Genomic DNA, 7,505 nt, shown 5'->3' with positions numbered 1-7,505 from the left:
CCCCCCAAAGGAACAATTTCGCCTCAAAATGGCAAAAAATTGCAATACCCCCCAAAGGAACAATTTCGCTTCAAAATGCCGAAATTTGCAATACCCCCAAAAAAGGTACAATTTCGCTTCAAAATGGCCAAAAGTTGCAATACCCCCCAATGGAACAATTTCGCCTCAAAATGGCAAAAAATTGCAATACCCCCCCAAAGGAATAATTTCGCTTCAAAATGCCGAAAAGTTGCAATACCCCCCCAAAAGGTACAATTTCGCTTCAAAATGGCCAAAAGTTGCAATACCCCCCAAAGGAACATTTTCGCCTCAAAATGGAAAAAAAATTGCAATACCCCCCCAAAGGAACAATTTCGCCTCAAAATGCCGAAAAGTTGCAATACCCCCCAAAGGAACAATTTTGCCTCAAAATGGCAAAAAATTGCAATACCCCTCCAAAGGAACAATTTCGCTTCAAAATGGCCAAAAGTTGCAATTCCCCCCCAAAGGAACAATTTCGCCACAAAATGGCAAAAAATTGCAATACCCCCCCAAAGGAACAATTTCGTTTCAAAATGGCCAAAAGTTGCAATACCCCCCAAAGGAACAATTTCGCCTCAAAATGAAAAAAAAATTGCAATACCCCCCCAAAGGAACAATTTCGACTCAAAATGCCGAAAAGTTGCAATACCCCCGAAAGGAACAATTTCGCTTCAAAATGGCCAAAAGTTGCAATACCCCCCCAAAGGAACAATTTCGCCTCAAAATGCCGAAAAGTTGCAATACCCCCCGAAAGGAACAATTCCGCTTCAAAATGGCAAAAAATTGCAATACCCCCCAAAGGAACAATTTCGCTTCAAAATGACCAAAAGTTGCAATACCCCCCCAAAGGAACAATTTCGCCTCAAAATATCCAAAAATTGTAAAACCCCCCCAAAGGAACAATTTCACTTCAAAATGGCCAAAAGTTGCAATACCCCCCCAAAGGAACAATTTCGCCTCAAAATGGCAAAAAATTGCAATACCCCCCCAAAGGAACAATTTCGCCTCAAAATGCCGAAAAGTTGCAATACCCCCCCAAAGGAACAATTTCGCTTCAAAATGGCCAAAAGTTGCAATACCCCCCCAAAGCAACAATTTCACCTCAAAATGGCAATAAATTGCAATACCCCCCCAAAGGAACAATTTCGCCTCAAAATATCCAAAAATTGTAATACCCCCCCAAAGGAACAATTTCGCTTCAATATGGCCAAAAGTTGCAATACCCCCCCAAAGGAACAATTTCGCCTCAAAATGGAAAAAAAATTGCAATACCCCCCCAAAGGAACAATTTCGCCTCAAAATGCCGATAAGTTGCAATACCCCCCGAAAGGAACAATTTCGCTTCAAAATGGCCAAAAGTTGCAATACCCCCCCAAAGGAACAATTTCGCCTCAAAATGGTAAAAAATTAAAATATCCCCCCAAAGGAACAATTTCACTTCAAAATGGCCAAAACTTGCAATACCCCCCCAAAGGAACAATTTCGCCTCAAAATGCCGAAAAGTTGCAATACCCCCCGAAAGGAACAATTTCGCTTCAAAATGGCCAAAAGTTGCAATACCCCCCAAAGGAACAATTTCGCCTCAAAATGGCAAAAAATTGCAATACCCCCCAAAAGAACAATTTCGCCTCAAAATGCCGAAAAGTTGCAATACCCCCCCAAAGGAACAATTTTGCTTCAAAATGGCCAAAAGTTGCAATACCCCCCCAAAGGAAAAATTTCGACTCAAAATGAAAAAAAAATTGCAATACCCCCCCAAAGGAACAATTTCGCCTCAAAATGCCGAAAAGTTGCAAAACCCCCCGAAAGGAACAATTTCGCTTCAAAATGGCCAAAAGTTGCAATACCCCCCCAAAGGAACAATTTCGCTTCAAAATGGCCAAAAGTTGCAATACCCCCCCAAAGGAACAATTTCGCCTCAAAATGGCAAAAAATTGCAATACCCCCGAAAGGAACAATTTCGCCTCAAAATGGCAAAAAATTGCAATACCCCACCAAAGGAACAATTTTGCCTCAAAATGCCGAAAAGTTGCAATACCCCCCCAAAGGAACAATTTCGCTTCAAAATGGCCAAAAGTTGCAATACCCCCCCAAAGGAAAAATTTCGCCTCAAAATGAAAAAAAATTGCAATACCCCCCCAAAGGAACAATTTCGCCTCAAAATGCCGAAAAGTTGCAATACCCCCCGAAAGGAACAATTTCACTTCAAAATGGCCAAAAGTTGCAATACCCCCCCAAAGGAACAATTTCACCTCAAAATGGCAAAAAATTGCAATACCTCCCCAAAGGAACAATTTCGCCTCAAAATAGGAAAAAATTGCAATACCCCCCAAAGGAACAATTTCGCCTCAAATGCCGAAAAGTTGCAATACCCCCCCAAAGGAACAATTTCGATTCAAAATGGCCAAAAGTTGCAATACCCCCCCAAAGGAACAATTTCGTTTCAAAATGGCAAAAAATTGCAATACCACCCCAAAGGAACAATTTCGCTTCAAAATGCTGAAAAGTTGCAATACCCCCCGAAAGGAACAATTTCGCTTCAAAATGGCCAAAAGTTGCAATACCCCCCCAAAGGAACAATTTCGCCTCAAAATGGCAAAAAATTGCAATACCCCCCAAAGGAACAATTTCGCTTCAAAATGCCGAAAAGTTGCAATACCCCCCCAAAAGGTACAATTTCGCTTCAAAATGGCCAAAAGTTGCAATACCCCCCCAATGGAACAATTTCGCCTCAAAATGGCAAAAAATTGCAATACCCCCCCAAAGGAACAATTTCGCTTCAAAATGCCGAAAAGTTGCAATACCCCCCCAAAAGGTACAATTTCGCTTCAAAATGGCCAAAAGTTGCAAGACCCCCCCAAAGGAACATTTTCGCCTCAAAATGGAAAAAAAATTGCAATACCCCCCCAAAGGAACAATTTCGCCTCAAAATGCCGAAAAGTTGCAATACCCCCCGAAAGGAACAATTTCGCTTCAAAATGGCCAAAAGTTGCAATACCCCCCCAAAGGAACAATTTTGCCTCAAAATGGCAAAAAATTGCAATACCCCTCCAAAGGAACAATTTCGCTTCAAAATGGCCAAAAGTTGCAATACCCCCCCAAAGGAACAATTTCGCCACAAAATGGCAAAAAATTGCAATACCCCCCCAAAGGAACAATTTCGCTTCAAAATGGCCAAAAGTTGCAATACCCCCCAAAGGAACAATTTCGCCTCAAAATGAAAAAAAATTTGCAATACCCCCCCAAAGGAACAATTTCGACTCAAAATGCCGAAAAGTTGCAATACCCCCGAAAGGAACAATTTCGCTTCAAAATGGCCAAAAGTTGCAATACCCCCGAAAGGAACAATTTCGCTTCAAAATGGCCAAAAGTTGCAATACCCCCCCAAAGGAACAATTTCGCCTTAAAATGGCAAAAAATTGCAATACCCTCCCAAAGGAACAATTTCGCCTCAAATTGCCGAAAAGTTGCAATACCCCCCCAAAGGAACAATTTCGCTTCAAAATGGCCAAAAGTTGCAATACCCCCCCAAAGGAACAATTTTGCCTCAAAATGCCGAAAAGTTGCAATACCCCCCGAAAGGAACAATTTCGCCTCAAAATGCCGAAAAGTTGCAAAACCCCCTGAAAGGAACAATTTCGCTTCAAAATGGCCAAAAGTTGCAATACCCCCCCAAAGGAACAATTTCGCTTCAAAATGGCCAAAAGTTGCAATACCCCCCCAAAGGAACAATTTCGCCTCAAAATGGCAAAAAATTGCAATACCCCCGAACGGAACAATTTCGCCTCAAAATGGCCAAAAGTTGCAATACCCCCCCAAAGGAAAAATTTCGCCTCAAAATGAAAAAAAATTGCAATACCCCCCAAAGGAACAATTTCGCCTCAAAATGCCGAAAAGTTGCAATACCCCCCGAAAGGAACAATTTCACTTCAAAATGGCCAAAAGTTGCAATACCCCCCCAAAGGAACAATTTCACCTCAAAATGGCAAAAAATTGCAATACCCCTCCAAAGGAACAATTTCGCCTCAAAATAGCAAAAAATTGCAATACCCCCCAAAGGAACAATTTCGCCTCAAAATGCCGAAAAGTTGCAATACCCCCCCAAAGGAACAATTTCGATTCAAAATGGCCAAAAGTTGCAATACCCCCCCAAAGGAACATTTTCGTTTCAAAATGGCAAAAAATTGCAATACCACCCCAAAGGAACAATTTCGCTTCAAAATGCCGAAAAGTTGCAATACCCCCCGAAAGGAACAATTTCGCTTCAAAATGGCCAAAAGTTGCAATACCCCCCCAAAGGAACAATTTCGCCTCAAAACGAAAAAAAAATTGCAATGCCCCCCAAAGGAACAATTTCGCCTCAAAATGCCGTAAAGTTGCAATACCCCCCCAAAGGAACAATTTCGCTTCAAAATGCCGAAAAGTTGCAATACCCCCCGAAAGGAACAATTTCGCTTCAAAATGGCAAAAAATTGCAATACCACTCCAAAGGAACAATTTCACTTTAAAATGGCCAAAAGTTGCAATACCCCCCCAAAGGAACAATTTCGCCTCAAAATGGCAAAAAATTGCAATACCCCCCTCAAAGGAACAATTTCACTTTAAAATGGCCAAAAGTTGCAATACCCCCCCAAAGGAACAATTTCGCCTCAAAATGGCAAAAAATTGCAATACCCCCCCAAAGGAACAATTTCGCCTCAAAATGCCGAAAAGTTGCAATACCCCCCCAAAGGAACAATTTCGCCTCAAAATGCCGAAAAGTTGCAATACCCCCCAAAGGAACAATTTCGCTTCAAAATGGCCAAAAGTTGCAATACCCCCCCAAAGGAACAATTTCGCTTCAAAATGGCCAAAAGTTGCAATACCCCCCCAAAGGAACAATTTCGCCTCAAAATGGCAAAAAATTGCAATACCCCCAAAGGAACAATTTCACTTCAAAATGGCCAAAAGATGCAATACCCCCCCAAAGCAACAATTTCGCCTCAAAATGGAAAAAAATTGCAATACCCCCCCAAAGGAACAATTTCGCCTCAAAATGCCGAAAAGTTGCAATACCCCCCGAAAGGAACAATTTCGCTTCAAAATGGCCAAAAGCTGCAATACCCCCCCAAAGGAACAATTTCGCCTCAAAATGGCAAAAAATTGCAATACCCCCCCAAAGGAACAATTTCGCTTCAAAATGCCGAAAAGTTGCAATACCCCCCCAAAAGGTACAATTTCGCTTCAAAATGGCCAAAAGTTGCAATACCCCCCCAAAGGAACATTTTCGCCTCAAAATGGAAAAAAAATTGCAATACCCCCCCAAAGGAACAATTTCGCCTCAAAATGCCGAAAAGTTGCAATACCCCCCGAAAGGAACAATTTCGCTTCAAAATGGCCAAAAGTTGCAATACCCCCCAAAGGAACAATTTCGCCACAAAATGGCAAAAAATTGCAATACCCCCCCAAAGGAACAATTTCGCTTCAAAATGGCCAAAAGTTGCAATACCCCCCAAAGGAACAATTTCGCCTCAAAATGAAAAAAAATTTGCAATACCCCCCGAAAGGAACAATTTCGCTTCAAATGGCCAAAAGTTGCAATACCCCCCCAAAGGAACAATTTCGCCTCAAAATGGCAAAAAATTGCAATACCCCCCAAAGGAACAATTTCGCCTCAAAATGCCGAAAAGTTGCAATACCCCCCCAAAGGAACAATTTCGCTTCAAAATGGCCAAAAGTTGCAATACCCCCCCAAAGGAACAATTTCGTTTCAAAATGGCAAAAAATTGCAATACCACCCCAAAGGAACAATTTCGCTTCAAAATGCCGAAAAGTTGCAATACCCCCCGAAAGGAACAATTTCGCTTCAAAATGGCCAAAAGTTGCAATACCCCCCCAAGGAACAATTTCGCCTCAAAACGAAAAAAAAAAATTGCAATGCCCCCCAAAGGAACAATTTCGCTTCAAAATGGCCAAAAGTTGCAATACCCCCCCAAAGGAACAATTTCGCCTCAAAATGGCAAAAAATTGCAATACCCCCCAAAGGAACAATTTCGCTTCAAAATGCCGAAAAGTTGCAATACCCCCCCAAAAGGTACAATTTCGCTTCAAAATGGCCAAAAGTTGCAATACCCCCCCAAAGGAACAATTTCGCCTCAAAATGGCAAAAAATTGCAATACCCCCCCAAAGGAATAATTTCGCTTCAAAATGCCGAAAAGTTGCAATACCCCCCCAAAAGGTACAATTTCGCTTCAAAATGGCCAAAAGTTTCAATACCCCCCCAAAGGAACAATTTCGCCTCAAAATGGAAAAAAAATTTCAATACCCCCCCAAAGGAACAATTTCGCCTCAAAATGCCGAAAAGTTGCAATACTCCCCGAAAGGAACAATTTCGCTTCAAAATGGCCAAAAGTTGCAATACCCCCCCAAAGGAACAATTTTGCATCAAAATGGCAAAAAATTGCAATACCCCTCCAAAGGAACACTTTCGCTTCAAAATTGCCAAAAGTTGCAATACCCCCCCAAAGGAACAATTTCGCCACAAAATGGCCAAAAGTTGCAATACCCCCCCAAAGGAACAATTTCGCCTCAAAATGAAAAAAAAATTGCAATACCCCCCCAAAGGAACAATTTCGACTCAAAATGCCGGAAAGTTGCAATACCCCCGAAATTAACAATTTCGCTTCAAAATGGCCAAAAGTTGCAATACCCCCGAAAGGAACAATTTCGCTTCAAAATGGCCAAAAGTTGCAATACCCCCCCAAAGGAACAATTTCGCCTTAAAATGGCAAAAAATTGCAATATCCCCCCAAAGGAACAATTTCGCCTCAAAATGCCGAAAAGTTGCAATACTCCCCGAAAGGAACAATTTCGCTTCAAAATGGCCAAAAGTTGCAATACCCCCCCAAAGGAACAATTTTGCATCAAAATGGCAAAAAATTGCAATACCCCTCCAAAGGAACACTTTCGCTTCAAAATGGCCAAAAGTTGCAATACCCCCCCAAAGGAACAATTTCACCACAAAATGGCCAAAAGTTGCAATACCCCCCCAAAGGAACAATTTCGCCTCAAAATGAAAAAAAAATTGCAATACCCCCCAAAGGAACAATTTCGACTCAAAATGCCGAAAAGTTGCAATACCCCCGAAAGGAACAATTTCGCTTCAAAATGGCCAAAAGTTGCAATACCCCCGAAAGGAACAATTTCGCTTCAAAATGGCCAAAAGTTGCAATACCCCCCCAAAGGAACAATTTCGCCTTAAAATGGCAAAAAATTGCAATACCCTCCCAAAGGAACAATTTCGCCTCAAATTGCCGAAAAGTTGCAATACCCCCCCAAAGGAACAATTTCGCTTCAAAATGGCCAAAAGTTGCAATACCCCCCCAAAGGAACAATTTCACCTCAAAATGGCAAAAAATTGCAATACCCCCCCCAAAGGAACAATTTCGCATCAAAATGCCGAAAAGTTGCAATACCCCCCGAAAGGAACAATTTCGCTTCAAAA

Source organism: Anomaloglossus baeobatrachus, unplaced genomic scaffold (assembly GCF_048569485.1).
Source record: "Anomaloglossus baeobatrachus isolate aAnoBae1 unplaced genomic scaffold, aAnoBae1.hap1 Scaffold_31, whole genome shotgun sequence".
NCBI lineage: Eukaryota > Metazoa > Chordata > Amphibia > Anura > Aromobatidae > Anomaloglossus > Anomaloglossus baeobatrachus.
The sequence above is the reverse complement of the archived record's forward strand: the minus strand, read 5'-3'. Positions refer to the sequence as shown.